This window comes from Pipistrellus kuhlii, unplaced genomic scaffold, assembly GCF_014108245.1.
Source record: "Pipistrellus kuhlii isolate mPipKuh1 unplaced genomic scaffold, mPipKuh1.p scaffold_m20_p_33, whole genome shotgun sequence".
Taxonomy (NCBI): Eukaryota; Metazoa; Chordata; class Mammalia; order Chiroptera; family Vespertilionidae; genus Pipistrellus; species Pipistrellus kuhlii.
This window is the reverse complement of record NW_023425533.1, coordinates 2,048,479-2,064,186: the sequence shown is the minus strand read 5'-3', so window position 1 is coordinate 2,064,186 and position 15,708 is coordinate 2,048,479. Positions and strand designations below refer to the sequence as shown.

The 15,708-nt window shown below is 38.4% G+C and overlaps 1 protein-coding gene across 1 annotated transcript in view; it reads right to left on the bottom strand.

Annotated features, from left to right (window-relative positions):
- Positions 1–15,708, bottom strand: part of IL1RAPL2 (interleukin 1 receptor accessory protein like 2) — a 1,438,686-nt gene that overhangs the window by 410,978 nt on the left and 1,012,000 nt on the right. The window lies entirely within an intron of this gene.

The following is a 15,708-nucleotide window of genomic DNA, read 5'->3' as shown; positions in this document are numbered from 1 at the left end:
AATATCATATTGCATATTAGTGATGAAGAAAACCCAAACCCATGTTTCCTAATTAAAGTTAATATTCTTTTAAAAAATATATTTTATTAATTTTTTAGAGAGGAAGGGAGAGAGATAGAGAGTTAGAAGAGTTAGAAACATCGATGAGAGAGAGTCATCGATCAGCTGTCTCTTGCACACTCCCAACTGGGGATATGCCCACTGGGAATATGCCCGCAACCAAGGTACATGCCCTTGACCGGAATTGAACCTGGGACCTTTCAGTCCGCAGAATGACGCTCTACCACTGAGCCAAACCGGTTTTGGCTAAAGTTAATATTCTTGTCAGTGCAGCATGCCTTACATTGCTTAAGCATACATTTCATGCCAAGCTCTTTTACACTTACTAGTATCTTCTCCTTAAATCCCCAAAACAATGTATGAAGTAGTCCTTAATACATTTGTATGAAGTAGTTCTTATCAACATTTGACAGATAAAAAAATTGAGGGTCAGTGAGATTAAGAGAGTTGCCTAAAGTCATATTGCTGATAAATATATTATGGGTCTAGGATTCAACCTAAGTCTATCTAACTTTTGAGTCTGAGCTCATAGCCACTATTCTATACTGTTTCCACACTTGCTTCTCTTTTGAAGAATGTTTGTTTTAAATTTACATCCTGTTTCTGTATAAATATCACCAAAAGAGAACTTTTATTGAATTGGTGGAGTTTGGGGATAAATAGGCTGAATAACTTTAGCTATGTCTACACAATTATACAGCACAAACAGTAGGATGAGATTTCATAAAATTAGAATTTTTAAATTGTTTTCAAAGTCAAACCCAATAGTATGCATTACTAATAGTTTATATAGATGGTATTATACATATGGCAGATTAAATAAATAATAACCTATTCTCATTGAAATTATGCCAGTGTTTCATGAGCAATACACACACTCCTTGACTTGAGTTATGAGGGGGAAAAATTATTCCTTCTTTAAAATATTTTTGAGTAATGAATACTGAGATATAAAAAAACATTTGCTCTATTTAAAATTATAAAAGAGGGATGAAAAGTCAATCTTAAATTATTTGGTATAATTCATTATTTCAGAATTAAGAAACATTTACAGTTCTATTATAGAAAGGTACTCTAGCCCTGTCTGGTTTGGCTCAAGTGTTAGAGCATTGGCTTGCACTCTGAAGAGTCATAGATTTGATAACCAGTCAAATCACATACTCAGATGCAAGTTCAATTGCCAGCTATTCATGGTGCATGTAGGAGCCAATCAATTAATGTATCTCTCTCAAATTTATATTTATCTCCCTCTCCTCCTATATCCCTTCCTTCTACTCTATAAATATCAATGGAAAAAATATCCTTGGGCAAGGATGGACAAAAGAAAAAAAGAGAAAGGTACTCTAGAAAAGAGTGTGTTTATGTATGTGCTGGGGTTGAAGATATAAATTACAAATTTGAAGACTTTTTATTTTTTTTCTTTGTTATTCTTATTGAAATTATTGGTGTGACATTGGTTTATAAAATTATATAGTTTTCAGGTATACAATTATATATTGCATCATCTGTGTATTTTATTGTGTGTATATCACCCCAAGTCAAGTCTCCTTCATCACATTTTATCCCCCCCTTTACCCTCTTTATGTTCTACCCACTACACAGTTATATCAAAAGGGTTAATACAGTACAAATGGCTGTAGTAAATGACAAAAAGTGGTAATTGGCTGCATTAGTTTTCATTGCTCCTCTAACAAGTTACCAAAACACATTTATTAGTACCTTACAGTTTGGAAGTCTGATGTGGGTCTTACTGGGTGAAAATTAATATGTTGGCTGGGCTGCATATTTCTCTAAGGTCCTAGGAGAGAATTAATTTCCTTTCTTTTCCAGCTTCTGGAATGAGGCTGCCCACATCCCTTGATGTGGGCCTTCTTCAGTATTCAAAGCCAGCAATGGCAAGTTGAGTCCCTCTAACATTACATCACTCCAACATTCTCTTCTGGTTCCCTCTTCTACTTTTAAGGACCCTGTGATTAAACTGGGCTAACCTTAATAAGTCAAGAACATTTCCCTACTTTAGTTGATTAGCAACCATAATTCAAACTTAATTTTCATTTGATGTGCAACCTGATATATTCTCATAACCAATTAAGATGTGAACATTTTGGGGGGCATTATCCTGTCTATAAAATGTCACAAGAGGTAATCAAATAAAATTAAAATGGAATTTAAAGAGGAATATTACATCTTGGCTGTCATGTGGAACAACTACATATATGCATATATTGTATTTTTAATTCCTTTATTGATTAAAGTGTTACATATGTGTCCTTATTCCCCCATTACCCCCACCCTTCTACTCATTCCCTCACCCCCCTGTTGTCTGTGTCCATTGGTTAGGCTTATATGCATGTATACAATTTCTTTAGTTGATCTCTCCCCCTTACCACCACTCTCCGCTACCTTCCCTCTGAGGTCTGACATACTGATTGATGTTTCTCTGGATCTGGATCTATTTTTGTTTATCAGTTTATGTTGTTCATTATATTCCAAAAATGAGTTAGATAATATGTTTTGTATCTTTCTCTGACTAGCTTATTTCACTTAGCACAATGCTCTCCAGTTCCATCCATGCTGCTGCAAATGGTAAGAACTTCCTTTTTTGATGACAGTGTAGTATTCAATTATGTAGATGCACCACATTTTTTAATCCAGTCATCTGCTGGTGGGCACTTAGGCTGTTTCTAAATCTTAGCTAAGGTGAATTGTGCAGCTATGAACATAGGTGTGCATATAATCTTTATAAATGGTGTTTCCAGTTTTCAGGGATAGTTTCCAAGAAAAGGGATCACTGAATCAAATGCAAGTTTCATTTTTAGTTTTTTTGGGAAACTCCATACTGTTCTCCACAGTGGTTGCACCAGTCTGCATTCCCCCCAGCAATGCACAAGGGCTCTTTTTTTCTCCACATCCTGGCCAGCACTTGTCATTTGTTGATTTGTTGATGGGTAGCCATTCTGACAGGTGTGAGTTAGTACCACATTGTCATTTTCATTTGCATCTCTCAGATGATTAGTGACTTTGAGCATGTGTTCATATACCTCTTGGCTTTCCTTCTATCTTTTTTTCAAAAAAGTATCTATTTAAGTCCATTGCTCATGTTTTTATTGGACTGTGTATCTTCCTTTTGTTGAGTTGTGTGAGTTCCTTGTAAATATTGCAGATTAAACACTTATCAATTATAACATTGGAAAATATTCTCCCATGAAGTGGGATTTCTTGTTCTTTTGTTAATGGATTTGTTTGCTGTGAAAAAGATTTTTATTTTGATGTAGTCCCATTTGATTATTTTCTGTTTTGTTTCCATTGCTCTAGGAGCAGTATCAGTGAAGAAATTGTTTCAGCATCTGTCTGAGATTTTGCTGCCTGTGAATTACTGTAGTATTTTTATGGTTTCCTGACTTATGTTTAAGTACTTTATCAATTTTGAGTTCATTTTTGTGTATGATGTAAGCTGGTGATCTAGTTTTATTTTTTGCATGTATCTGTCCAATTTTTCCAACACCATTTATTGAAGAGACTGTCTTGACTCGATTGTATGTTCATGCCTCTCATGTCAAATATTAATTGAGCATAATGGTTCGAGTCAATTTCTGGGTTATCTATTCTATTCCCCTGATCTATATGTGTTTTCTTGTGCCAGTAACAGGCTGTTTTGAAAACAGTGACTTTGTAATACAGCCTAATATCTGGTATTCAAATTCCACACACTTTGTTCTCCTTTCTCAGAAATGCTACAGCTATTTGGGTCTTTTTTTTATTATTCCAGGTGGATTTTTGGAAAGTTTGTTCTAGGTCTGTGAAACATGCAGTTGGTATTTCAATGGGGAGTGCATTGAATCTATAGATTGCTTTGGGTAGTATGGACATTTTAATGATGTTGATTCTACCAAGCTATGAACACGGTATGTTCTTCCATCTGTTTATGTCTTCTTCTATCTCTTTTTTCAGAGTCCTGTAGTTTCCCACATATAGGTCTATTATCTCTTTAGTTAAGTTTATTTCTAGGTATCTTAATTTGTTTAGTACAATAGTAAATATGCTTGCTTTTTTAGTCTCTCTTTCTGTAAGATAATTATTGTTGTATAGAAATACAATTGATTTCTTGGAGTTAATTTTGAATCCTGCTACGTTGCCAAATTCATTTATTAAATATAATAATTTTGATGGAATTTTTAGGGTTTTCTATGTACAGTATCATGGCATCTGGAAATAAGGACAGTTTAACTTCTATATCAATTTGAATACCTTTTATTTTTTCTTCTTGTCTGATCACAATGGCTAGCACTTCCAGTACTATGTGGAACAGGAGTGGTGAGAGTGGGCATTCCTATCTTGTTTCTGTTCTTAGGGTAAATGGTTTTAGTTTTTGCCCATTGAGTATGAGTTGGCTGTGGGTTTGTCATATATTGCTTTTATTGTGTTGAGTTATTATCATTCTATTCCCACCTTGTTGAGAGTTTTTAATAAAGAAAGGGTGTTGGATTTTGTCAAATGTTTTTTTTTTTTTCTGTGTCAATTGTTATCACTACGTGATTTGTATCTTTAAATTTGTTTATGTGATGTATTACATTTATTGATTTACTGATCTTGTATCATCCTTGCATTCCCAGGATAAATCCTGCTTGGTCATGGTGTATGATCTTTCTGATGTTCTGCTGGAGCAGATTTGCTAGAATTTTGTTGAGGATTTTGGCATCTATATTCATGGGGGCTATTGGCCTGTAATTCTCTTTCATTGAGTTGTCTTTATCTGGTTTTGATATTAGGGTGATGCTGGCTTCATAGAAGGCATTTGGAAGTGTTCCCTCATCTTGAATTTTTTTGGAATAGTCTGAGGAGGATAGGTTTTAGTTTTTCCTTGAATGTTTGGTAAAACTCCCCTGTGAAGCCATCTAGCCCTGTGCTTTTGTTTGCTGGAAGATTTTTGATGACTGCTTCAATTTCTTCTATAATCGGCCTATTGAGATTTTTAGAATCTTCCTGATTGAGGTTTGGAAGGTTGTATTTTTCTAGGAATATGTCTATTTTTTCCAGGTTGTCTAGTTTATTTGAATAGAGTTGTCCATAGTATTTTTAACAGTCCTTTGTATTTCTGTTGTTATCATATTTTGCCTCTTTCATTTCTGATTTTGTTTATTTGGGTACTCTCTCTTTGGTTCTTGGTGAGCCTGGATAGAGGTTAATCGATCTTTTTTATCTTTCAAAGAACCAGCTCTTTGTTTCATTAATCTTTTATATTGTATTTTTGTTTTTTGTTTTTTTGTTTGTTTGTGTTTTTTGTTTCTTTGTTTGTTTGGTCTCTATGTCATTTATTTTTTCTCCGATCTTTATTATATCTTTCCTTCTGCTCACTCTGGGCTTTTCTTGTGGCTCTGTTTTTAATTCATTGAGTGGTACAGTTAGATGATTTATTACCATTTTTTTTGAGGTAGGCCTGTAGAACCATAAACTTCCCTCTCAGGGCTGCTTTCATTGTGTCACATAGATTTTGGATTGTTGTTGTTATTGTTGTTTTTTTAAAAAATTGTCATTAGTTTCCAGGATGTTTTAAATTTATTATTTGATACCTTTGGTAACCGAATCACTCTTTAATAGTATGCTATTTAGCTTCCAAGTGTTTGAATTTGGGGGAGATGTTTTTATTATAGTTTATTCCTAATAATTTGCCATTGTGGTTTGAGAAAATGCTTGATATTTCTACCTTCTTGTATTTGGGGAGACTTTGCTTGTGACACAATATGTGGTCTATTTTTGAAAATGTCCCATGTACCCTTGAGAAGAACACTTATTCCGTGGCTTTCCAGTGAAATGTTCTGGAGATGTCAATTAAGTCTGTGTGATCTAGTGAGTCCTTTAGGATTGCTGTTTCTTTGCTGAACTTTTGTATAGAGGATTTATCCAGTGATATCAATGGTGTGTTAAAGTCCCTTACTATTATTGTATTGTTTTCATTCTCCCCCTTGATATCTTCCAGGAGTTTTTTATTTATTTATTTGGGTGCTCCTGCATTGGGTCCATATATGTTTATCAGGGTTATATTCTTTTGTTGTATTTATCACTTCAGTAATATGAAATAGCCTTCCATATCTCTTGTTATGGCCTTCACTTTGTGGTCTATTTTGTCAGATATAAGTATTGTTACTCTAGCTTTTTTTTCTTTTTCCATTTGCCTGAAAGATAATTTTCCACCCCTTCATTATCAGTCTGTTTGAGTCTCTTGTGCTGAGGTGGGTCTCTTGTACACACCATATATATGGGTCATGTAATTTTTATCCATTCACTTACTCACTGTCTTTTGATTGGAGCATTTAGTCCATTTAAGTTTAAAGTCATTATTTAAAGGTACTTGTTTGTAGCCATTTTTATTTTTGTGCCTGTGTTCTTTCTTACCTGTTTATTTCTTCTTTTTACCCCAGTTCCTTTACATTCCTCTCATTGCTGGATTGGTAGTGATAAACTCTATTAGCCTTTTTTGTTTGTTTGTGAAGCTCCATATTTCCCCTTCTATTTTGAATCATAGCCTTGCTGGATAGAGTATTCTTGGACTCAGTCTCTTGCTTTGCTTCACTTTGCAAATTTCTTGCCATTCTTTTCTAGCCTGATGTGTTTCTATTGAGAAGTCATTTGATAATCTAATGGAAGTTCTTTTGTATGTAACTACTTCTCTCTCTCTTGCAGCCTTTAAAATTCTCTCTTTGTCTTAAACATTTGCCATTTTAATTATGATCTGTCTTTGTGTGCGTCTTTTCAGGTTCATCTTGTTTGGGACTCTGTACTTGTGTGACTTTTTTCTTCCCCACATCAGGGAAGTTTTCTGACATTATTTCTTCAAATAGGTTTTTTAACCCTTGTTCCTATTCCTGTTGTACTGGCACCTCTATCATTTGTATGTTGCTTCATTTCCTTCATTTCCTTCTGTCCCATGGTTTCTTTCTTTCTCTCTTTCTTTTCTTTTTTTTCTTTTTTTCTTTTTCTTTTTATTTTTTTGCTTTAATCATCAGTTATTGCACATGGTTTTCTTCCACATCTCCTTTCAGAAAGCATGGGTTAACAAATCTCATGCAAAGAAACATAGGAAAAGAGAAAAAGAGAAAATGAAATTCATCTATTGTGTAGTTGAAGGTAGTTTCTCCAATTTCTCTTCTATAAAATGCTCCATCAACACAGTTCACTTTGGATTATTTTTATATCATGACCATCTTCCCTGATTTTCATGCCCAGAGTACAGTCATTGGGATAATTGGTCATGTCACTTCCACATACAGGGTTAAAGTCTCTGGGACATCCTGGCAATCTATATTCATTACAGTTTGCTGTTCTATATCTTGAAGATTGACCGAATTGATTGTTCAGAAAGGCTGCCAGGTCAGCAGCGCCAGCACCAAGCTCATCGCCAGCAGCACCATCCTTCCTCCTTCGCCTGCGGTCAGTGCTGTGCGTGAGGCATAGGATGTGCCCCATAGTTTTCTTAGGCTCTCCTCCTGTCCTTTAATTTTTCCCCTCCAATTGTAGTTTAGTTTTTATGTGTTTTGCTTCCCTTTCTTCTAATTTGGCCCTCTGCTTCTCCTAGTACACTGTTGAAACCTTCCATGGTGTTTTTTGATTGCAGCTATATCACTATTCATTTCTTCTTGATTCTTACATAAGTTGTTCATTTTTTCCTCCATCCATTTATGAACTGTATGACCCTTATTCTGAATTCTTTTTCTGACACATTCTATGTCTCTGTTTCACTTAGCTGTTTTTCTGGCAATTCCTCCTTTTCTTTCCTTTGGGGGTTCTTTGCCTAGCTATTTTTGGTCTCACAGACTGATCTAGATGTTGAGTCATGCAGGGGCTGCTCCTTGGGTGATCATGGCTCCTAGGGCCATTTCTCCTCAGGCAGTCACTGAAGCAGATGCTCCTTAGTTGGCAGAGGCTCCTCTGGTGGGTGCTGTTTGCAGCAGCGGTCTCCTCTGGCTGATGAGGGAGGCTGCTTGCACAGATGTTGTTCCTTGGACAGGGATGGCTGACCACAAGGCTGCAGCTCCTTGGATGGGGGTGGGTTGTATGTGACTGGTTCTCATTGGACAGAGGCGGGCTGCTACTTGGCTATTGCTCCTCAGACATGGGCAGACTGTTCATGTGGCTTCACATTGCTGCTGTTCCTCAGATGGGGTGGGATGCTCATAAGACTGCCCCTTCTTTGACAGGGGCAGGTTGTTTGCAGTGCTGGTGCTCTTCGTATGGGTGTGGACTCCTTGCGCAGTTGCTTCTCCTCGGATGGGGCAGGTTGCGTGTGGCTGCTACTCCTCAAACCAGTGAAGGCTGCACAGGACTTCCGCTCCTTGGATATGGGTGGTCTCCTTGTGTGGCTGCTGTTTCTTGGACCACAGTGGGCTGCTCAGGCAGCTGCTGTTCCTTTGGCAGGAGTGAGCAGCATGTGCAGCTGCTGCTCCTCATATGGGAGCAATCTGCTTGTGCAGGTGCTGCTCCTTGGATGACGGGTTAGCTGCTTGCATGACTGCTGCTCTTCAGGCAGGACTGAGCTGCACATGTGGCTGCTGCTTCTTGGACAGGGGCAGGCTGATAATCTAGCTGCTTCTCATCAGTTAGGCGCAGGCTGTGTGTGGCTGCTGCTCTTCCGACCAGTGTGGGCTGAACAGGGATGCCACTTCTCAGATGTGGGTGATTTGCTAGTGTGGCTGCTGCTCCTCAGTCCCGGGTGGGCTGCTCAGGTAACTGCTGCTCCTAGAATGGGGGTGGATTGCTTGTAGCACTGCTGTTTCTCATATGGGGGCAGGCTGCTCATACAGCTGCTGTTCCTCAGATGGGGGAGGGACACTCACCCAGCTGAGGCTCATTGGTCAGCTGCAGGCTTCATGTGGCTGCTGCTCCTCGGACCAGTGCTGGCTGCATGGGTGGCTGCAGCTCCTTGAATGGGGGAGAGCTGCTTTCAATGCTGCTGTTCCTCATACAAGGGCAGGCTGCCCACATAGCTGCTACTCCTCAAATGGGGGCAAAGTGCTCTTGTGGCTGCTGCTCCTCGGACAGGTGTAGGGTGCGGACTGCTCATAACTGCTGTTTCTCAGATGGGGGCGGGCTGCATAGGGCTGCAACTCCTCAATTGTGGGTGGGTTACTCTTGCAACTGCTGCTGCACAGATGGGGCATACTCCTCACATTGTTGCTGCTCCTCAGACAAGGGAATGGGCCACTCACACAGCTGCTGCTCCTTGAACAGCAGTGGGCTGCTCAAGTGTCTGCTGCTCGCGTGGTTGCAGTGCCCTGGGCTAAAGCATTGGGGAGGTCAGAGGAGAGCGTGCTTCAGAACTCACAGGAGCCTGTGTCCAGGGTAGCTGGAGACTCATTGACCATGGGACCACAGCCGAAGTAGCATGTCCCTGGCAGGGGTGGCTGTAGAGTCCTAGGTGTTCTCTGAGGGCACCCTGGATGGAGGTGAGGCTGAGTTCCCAGTTACAGCAGCTCTCCCCTTCAAAAAGTCTAGTCCTCTGAGGACAAGCCGGCCTCCTGGAACTGTTTGCAATGGTAGCAGCAGCTGCCTAGTTAAGTGAGCCTGGTTAGCCTACCCCTGAAGTTCCTGCGGGATCTAACTGTGACTTACACACACACACACACAAACACACCCCCCACATGACCACACACTCCTCTTTTGCTCCCTCCCTCACTCAAGCTCTCTCCCTCAATGCCAACTTCTTCCTGCCTCTGTAGTTGGGCCTGGGGTGTTATTGACCCATTCATGGATGGAGTTTCCTCTCCAGGTGTCTGGCTAATGTGGCACACTCTCTACCTCCTGGCCAGACTGAATAAAATTCACCTTGACAAGACAAGACACAACACAAAGGGAACAAAACACTAATATACTCACGACACTAATGACCCCACTATAAGTAACCACCTGAGACCTAACTGGTTTGGCTCAGGGGATAAAGCATTGGCCTGTGGACTGAAGGGTCCCAGGTTCAATTCAGGTCAAGGTCATGTACCTGGGTTGCAAGCACATTCCCAGTAGGGGCTATTGCAGGAGGCAGCTGATCGATGTTTCTAACTTTCTATCCCTCTCCCTTCCTTGCTGTAAAAAATCAATAAAATATATATTTTTAAAAAGTAACCACCTGAAAAAAGAGAATTAGGGGAGATAAAGAGGAGCACAAGTGATATCAAAGACAGAAAAATATAAGAGAGAAAAGAAAAAGAAAAAGGAGAAAAAATATATGGAAAACACCACCGAACCAATAGATAAACCAAAAAAAACACAAACACCAAACACGCAGCAAAGAGGGTGGGGGCAGAATCTGTAGAGGGTGAGCTTACAGAAAACAAGATTACGAATTGGATGAATATGGGGAGGTCTTCAATTCAATGTAGAGGAAGTAGAAAGGGAATTGGTGGATAAGAAGAAAGAGAATGAGAAAATAATAATAATAATAATAATAATAATAATAATAATTTTACAGAAAAATGATTTAAAAATGGTATGAAAATAAAGAATGGCAAATAAAAATAAAAGAGTGATGAAAAAATAATGCGAAAAGAAAAAAAATAAAGTAACAAATAAAAACAGGTAAATAAAGAAAATAAGAACAAAATTAGATAAAGTAATAGTAAAAATGAAAAAGTGGAGTGCCATTCCTTTGGCTGGCTTAAGATCTCAGTCTTCTGAAGTGTACTGTTTCTCAGATTCCTGTTCCTTGGACTGAAATTTTCTCTGAAAGCTAGTCCCTTTGGACTCTCAGGGACTATTTTAGATTTTTTTTTAATCCTTTGTACCATTCAGGGTGGGATATGGGAATAGCTGTATTGGTTGCCTGGAGACTGGAGGAAGGGGTTATCTCTTTAGGACAAAAAGGCTGCCCATACCCCAGTTCAGGCATGACTCAGCACCAGACTCGCTGCCACTTTTCCTGGACCCCCTCCTTTCCCCAGACTCCAAGAGTCCACACCTCCTCCCTCACCTCAGCCACAGGTAAGTGTCTGTACCTGAAAGGTCCTAGGAACCAGGGTCAGTGAAGAAAGGCTAAGGCCACAGAGAGGGGAAAGACTGGGCCTTTGCATGCTCCTCTCCTGCTGGTGCTGCACAGTCTGGCCAGCCCTTCAGGCTTTCCCTTCTGGGTTCAGTCTTTCATGACTGTGGATCCAGATCTAGAATCCCCTGCCATCCAGCAGTCCTGCAAACCTTCTTTCCACAGTCAGATGCTGTGCCTGTCCCAAGGGATGAAGGTTGGTGCTGTGCGGATTCCCTCTCAGCCTCAGGGCTCAGAGGTAAGGCAGACTCTCCTGTCCAGTTCCTTGATTTTACCTTTCTCCAGGGATCTTCTGCCCTTCCTGGTTGCAAACTCTCACCAGCTGAGTTTCCTTCGCCAATTCGGATTGGATGTTATTCCTTTCAGCTGATCAATCTATTTGCTCCAGGACAAGGCTTGGGTCATGTCTGTCTATTCCACTGCCATTTTGTCTCCCTGTATGTTTATAAAACTAACTTTTTAAAAAATATATATTTTATTGATTTTTTACAGAGAGGAAGAGAGAGGGATAGAGTTAGAAACATCGATGAAAGAAAATCATCAATCAGCTGCCTCTTGCACACCCCCTACTGGAGATGTGCCCGTAGCCAAGGTACATGCCCTTGACCAGAATCAAACCCGGGATCTCTCAGTCCACAGGCATTGCTCTATCTACTGAGCCAAACCAGTTTCGGAAAAACTAACTTTTCTTTACTCGTTTCAGTTAAACCATATCAGTTTTTAAATATAGACATAATCTTTGAATCTCAAACAAAAGTCCATCAAAGCAATTGTTTGAGTAGATAGAGCTGGTTATGATACTTTGTTTTCAGCTTATGATTTATTTATTTGTAGCTGCTAAAGTTATTAGGCATTCATAGCCTATCTACATATTTTATGATGCAGAACAATAAGGACAAGCAAAATATAACTTAAGCAATTTTAATCATTTGAATGTATGAATAATACCTAATGAGGACTACAACTATAGATATGAACTATAAGCAATTGCTTTAGAATAAAATTTTTCATGGCAGGAATAATTTTATAACTTTCAGGATAATATTTTGTTGGATTTAAACATGATGTTTAAACTCAGGAAGAAATTCTGAACTCAGGAAGAAATTGTCCTCTTAAGAGGAGAGCCATGCTAACATAAAGATGTAGTTTAAGATTTAAAATGGAAAATAGTTGGTATTAATCACAAGGCATTATCCCTTTACTCTCCTTCTCATCAGCTTTGCATTTCCAGAGAAGATTTAATAATGGTGAGTAATCCATTTGTTTGCATGAATAAGCCAGTTGCATGGTCACAAAAAATGTATAAATTTCAGGATGTTATTTTCATTTTGCAGATGAGGAAACTGAGGTTTGGGGAAGTTAAATTATTCATTTACACATACTAAGGCCCAGAACTAGGATTTAAACCCCAATTCCATGACTTCTGTTTTATTGTTGAGGAAATTAAGGTTCAGAGGGTGAGTAACTTGACCAAGGTCACCCAGCTAGCAAAAGTGGCAAAACTGTTATCCAATCTGTGTTTAACTTTAAAACTTGGATCTTTCTCTCTGAATCTCTCTGGGATGGATATGTAAATTTTTTTTCAAATTAACTCAATTCCAATAGAACAATATCTGACAATAAAGTCATTTTGTTTTCATTTTCATCACTGAAGCTACTGCCTGGCCCTTAGAAACCTTGAGTAATTTCTCATATGATGGCAACTCTCTGAGGGAGATTCAGGGAGAAAGATGCAAGTTTTAAAGTTAGACATAGATTGGATAACAGTTTTGCCATCAGTGTTTTAACATGAGCCAGAAAGCTGAAAGTCATGAACATTTAGGCATTTAGTATCAGACAACACACACACACACACACACACACACACACACACACACACACACAAAAGGCACTGCCTAGTACTTGAGGTAATTTTAGTTCCTGGAACAGCAAAAGCTTCTCACCCCTGCCTATCTTATGTGTGTATCCAGACCTTGGAAATGTCTGTGATGTTCATTAGCATCAGGCTGATCTCACCCTAATTCAGAGCAGATGGATTCTTATATATTATGATTTTATAGGGAAAGCCTCTTCCAACTTTCAAAAACATCTGCCACCCACTATCTAGGTAACAAACCCTATAATGCTATTTAGAGCATAGGCTCTGGATTAAGAATGCCTGAGTTTGAATCCTGGCTCTGCTACTTACTATGAATCCTTAGTCATGTTCCTTAACCACTTTGGGATGTCATTTCCTTAATGCATGCATAACTGTGGGTGGTAATATTGCCTGCTCCTTAGGATTGCTTTAAGGATCAAATGAGATCATGCTTCTAAAGTGAAAAGTACAGGCCTAACTTATATTTAGTTCTCAATAAATGGCAGCAATTTATTCATTTGCTAATTAAAGGAAATATTAAGCTGTATCTATATCTAGGGTGGGTCAATACAAAGCATGCCTTAAAATACATATGACAAGGATAGAAAGGTTGAACAAAACAAGGGGGGGTACTGAGGGAATAGTGGATTGAGTACCAGAATCACCAAAGCAAGTCTCACACCAAAAATCCAATTCCCCAATATCATGAGCCATCATAGTACTTGTATATAGAAGTCCAGATTAAAACAAAAACAAACAAACAAAAAAAAACCCCACAAAAAACAGTTGATTAACTTCTACCTGGTTAAAATTATTGCATTTAGAATCTAAAGTTACAACTCCCAACAAGGCATCCCAGAGATGTAATATAGCGATCTTATGCCATTTTTAGAGATCCCAGAAGAGGAAATCTACAGGACAATTTCAGTTGCTTGTTCAGTGGTTTAGACGATTTTGCCATCATAGCAATCTATTTTGTATCTACTATAAATTTATGTAACTGCAATTAAAGGCTACATTTACTGAAGGCAATATAAAAGAATCATCATCATTTACATTTCTGGAACATAATAATATGTAACTCTTAAATGGCACTTCCTAAAAGTTAAGCACTGTTCTAAGGACATAGATATTACTTTATTTAATGCTTACAAGTCTATGAATGAGGAGCATACTATTATTATCTCCATTTTACAGATTAAAAATCAGAGGCATCAAGAAATCAGGTGACTTGCTGGAGATCACACAGTAGTAAGAAATATAACTGAGGATTGAATTTGGCAGTCTGGCTCCAGAGTCCTTGTCAAGTGTAAGCTTAATAGAATCCTGATCAATTTATGTCATTTCAACAAACATTTAGTTCCACAGAATCATAATTAGAAAGACTCTATTCTCCTAATACATAAGTTCCTGCTAAAAAGTCCCCAACATTCAGCTTTGGCCTGATAACTTTTTTTCAATAAGTTCACTCCCTCACATGTTTTATCATTTCAGTACAGAATAACTCTATTAAAATGTATTCTTTGCATTCAGGTAAAACTTCTCTTTGTTGTTTTATCTATTTGTATTATTTCTGATATTTGGAATAAAAAAATAAGCAATAGGCCTTCTACACACCAATGCCTAAAATATTTTCTGATAGGTTTCTTGAACTTTTTCACCCTCTGACCTACTGAAAATCTTCCCTTTTCCAGGTTGAACACTGCTAGTTCCTTTAATTGTCCATTGTCTTTTAAGTGGCATGTATTCCAAAACCCTTTACCATCCTAGACATCCTTTTTTGGACACAATCTAGTCTGTCAATAGGCCTCTTAAACACAGCATAATAAACTGAACAGACAATTTCAGATATCATCAAAAGTGCAGTGGAACCAATACTTCTATTGTTCTGCACCCTACCTTCTTATAATGCAGACTAAGTCTGAATTAGCATTTTTGGCAACCTAGTTACCCTGCTTGTGCTCTTAGCCAAATAAAGTCCCAAGACTGTACTTTTGCAGTTGAATTTTTGGACCTGAATGAAAAACTTTACATTTTTTTCTTATTACATGTCATCTGGTTAGTTTCAACCTATCATTCCAAACTACTGAGATCTTTTTTAAAATACGAATTATCTCCTCTCCTCCAAAGAATTAACTGTTCCTCCCAACTTTCTCTCATCTGAAAATGTGATAAGTATAATTTATATGTCATATAACTCACTAATAAAAAATGCAGAACAGGACAGTGCCCTGAGACAGGGCTCTCTAGTGGTCAACAACAATGGTTCATTAATCAAACCTATCTGAAGTAAATGCCTGCTGACTGCCCAAAAGTCCCCTTATTGTTCTGGCTCTGCCTTATGCTCTGTCATTTTCTCCCAAGCTGGAGTAGGTAAATAATTTGTGAGGTTTAGTACAAAACAAAAATGTGGATTTCTTAATTCAAAAGTTATAAATAATTTCAAAACAATAACAACAGATCGTTGAAGCAAGTGTGGGACCTTTCTTTGTGTGGGATTCTTTGTGAATATACAGGTTACATGCCCATGAAGCCAGCAATGTCCCCAAAATTTGCTGATAAAGACTAACAGCAAAATCTGCAGATCCTATTTTCTTTGCTTTCTAAGCACATACCTAGATTACATATGCCAGACTCCATTGCAATTAAGTATGACCATGAGTCTGAATTCTAACCAATTCAATGTGAATAGAAGTGATATATAGTACTTCCAGGCCTGGCCCATAAAAACCTCCCATGAATTTATTTTCATGCCCTTCCCCCC